Here is a 3,002-nt window from a genome sequence, read left to right as displayed (position 1 = left end):
GGCGATGAAGCTAGTAAGGTATAGTGAATGTGGGGAATTAAACCCAAAACCTCTTGGAACGAAGGGCCTTACGACTATAAAGCTCCGTCCTTACCTATCAAATCAATCTTTTGGCAGGTCCATCGATTCCACGTACTTTTCGTATCTACTACACACCTGAGCAGGCATGTTAAACATATATTTCTAAGTCATTTCCTATCAAATTGTTCAAATAGAAGAAACCGTGTTGCCCAAAATATCAAATTCGATAGTAAACAACGCAAGAGTAGTGATTAACCTCTATTTCCTCAATCATGATAACTTTTGCAGTAAAATAACATACCATCTATGGTTATTTTAGATGATTTTCATCTCCACATTTAGTTTGTCCATGACTTTTTCCTGTACAATAGGGAAAAAAAAATATTATGTCTAATCAACATAAGAAATAGATTAAAATAAAGATAGCAATGAATATAACTAATAAAACTCTTACGAAGACGATGTCGTGTGCGAGGTTGGGCAGCCTAGGTAGCTTGAAATCCTTGCTGCTCCAATGCACTTGCACCTTTGCCATCCCTGCTATTATCTGCAATACAAACTTGATTATTATTATTAACTTAACACCTCAATATTAATCAACCACAAGCAAATCAATTAAATTATAATCTTAAATTGACAAGTTGACAATACCTGATGCACTTGATCTCTTCAAAATCATATTACCAGCAATCTCTTCAACCTATAATAAAAAGAATAGAGAACTTTTATTCAAAAGATTAGCTAACAAAATAACATATTACCAATTCGTAACTTGTGAAGAATAAGTATTTGATTGTTGGGATTAAAGGAATGCCACTTTTGCCTATATGAATTTTAATCTGACCATCTTTTTTTTTATGCAACTCTTATCCATTATAGTAGCACATAAAAGAATTTATATCAGCTTGTCAAGAAAAAAAACTAATATGCCCAAAAACTAGTATGTAAGTAAAACCAAAATCATGGAAGTTCTTTTTGAACTACTAGAAAAAAATACTAACAAGTTATTTCAATATTAATAAGGGAGTTCTACAAAAGGGCTAGTTAATAAAACAAGCCCTACAGACTCTCGAAAGAAGACCACATATCCTAATTCTAGATATGACATTATGTGACACTTGTGTGCAATCTAAACAACGAACCGAATTATAGAAGGAACAACACATCAAATAGCCATATAGCAATTAAGTAAAGTAAATTTCATTAGAGAATAAAAAATTAGATAGACAGAATAAAACATAGCAACAAAATGCCCTGCGCTACACTTGTCTAAGTCACAAAAAACTCCTGAACTACATGGATCCACGAAATAATATAGAGAACTAAATTAAAAGACAGAGTAATCAGCCTAAAAGAGTAGCAGCTACTTCCAGAACCAAAGTAAAACTAAAGTCTTCACATTCTCATTTTGGCATTAATTAATAAATAAAAAGAACCTTATCTATTTCTTTATTGTTGTCAAATTGAGTGCATGTATTTTCACGGGTCGCCCTCGTTCCGTAGTCCTTTCAAGTTACTATATGGAGTGTGACTAGAGCTTGATGTAAAACCACATCAATTGAAGAAACTGGGATTCCTTGGTCTTGTAGGAGATTTATTCCTTCATCATAATGTTGAGTAAGTTAATCAAATTGGAAAAAAAAAAAGTTGATATACAGTCAAGTTGGAATTTATGAATGAGTTCACCCCGGAATAAAAGATTGAAAGAAAGAGGGAAAAAAAAGAAGAAAGAACTAAAATTTGAACATGAGAGTTTACAAGAATTACACAACAACATTCATCCTCTTACCTCTCATTAGATCAAATGCATCTAAGCTAATCTATAATTTACATCCGGACCAAGAACAGCTAATAAATTGAAAAACTTCAAAAACAAAAAAAAGAAAAAAAAACCTATCCATGGGCTGTAACATACCAGAATTTGGTATAAAAATAAAAATAAATAAAAATAGGGTGAGATACTATTTTTATTGGATTTAGAAAAGTAAAACATAAGTCAGAAGTGATTTGTGCTGAAATCGGAATGAAAACAGAAGATTTATAATTTTCTGTTGGAAACGGGACAGATAAATTAGTAGAAAATGCACAGTGCCAGAAAATTATGAAAACTGGAGGATAAGTCAGAATCAATTTTATGAGGCTAAATTTAAAGTTTCATATCATTCTGACACCCAGAAGGAGGAAAATAAAATCCGACAGCTATCTGATAAAGATTACAGTTCGGTATAGTTTTCGGTGACCAAACGGGGTCGAAACTGAAATATTAAAATTTTTTTGGACTCGTTAAGTAAAACCAAACATGACTGTCAAATTTGAGCTCAAACGGATATTCAGGGAGCTCCGGCGAAAAATATCAGATTTCAAGCTGCCTGGAGTGAATAATGTTTTGAGGGTGTTAATGAATAAAGAAGCCTTTTCCTTCTTCTCCCTCAGCCGACCAGCACACACGCCACACACACACGCACGCATGGAGAAGGGAAAAAAAAATCCTCCTTTCTCTCTCTAGATTTCTCTCTCATCTCTCTAAATCTCTCTCTAAAAATTGGAGGGTTGGTGGAGAGCGAGCTTGCGAACGCGTTGGAGGCGACGGATCGAGCTTTCGTGCGCCAGTTGGAGCGGCGTGCTTTCGTCGTGGCGTTCACATTTTTGTAAGCTTTTGGAATTTTATTTAAATCCTTCATGAATGATGTTCTAGTAGTATATAGAGTGTTCTAAACATGTTTGCTTTATTTAATTTGGATTATTTGGAGGTTAATTGCCTATTAGGGCTCCGAATGGGGTTTTGTAAAATAGTAGTCCGTAACCTAATTGTTATGTAAACGAACGCGTTTGCGAAGTCGGTTCGGCGATTCGTCGAGCCTACGCGAAGTTATTAAAGAAACGGACGTTTAGGCTTCGTTTCTGCTTGGAGGGCCGAGGCGACTTCGTAAAATCATGAAAACGGAATTGGAGCACCGTGACACATAACCGAAGACCTTTAA

General features: G+C 34.6%; 1 long non-coding RNA gene across 1 annotated transcript; it reads right to left on the bottom strand.

Annotated features, from left to right (window-relative positions):
• LOC109718768 lies at window positions 475-1,386 on the bottom strand. The gene is made up of 2 exons (XR_002218513.1): window positions 673-1,386; window positions 475-568 (listed from the first exon to the last, which is right to left on the bottom strand). It is a non-coding gene; the product is annotated as an uncharacterized LOC109718768 (long non-coding RNA).

The sequence above is a fragment of the Ananas comosus genome, linkage group 12, assembly GCF_001540865.1.
Source record: "Ananas comosus cultivar F153 linkage group 12, ASM154086v1, whole genome shotgun sequence".
In the NCBI taxonomy this organism is placed as follows: Eukaryota; Viridiplantae; Streptophyta; class Magnoliopsida; order Poales; family Bromeliaceae; genus Ananas; species Ananas comosus.
Note: the sequence above shows the minus strand (reverse complement) of the source record. Positions and strands in the feature narration are given on the sequence as shown.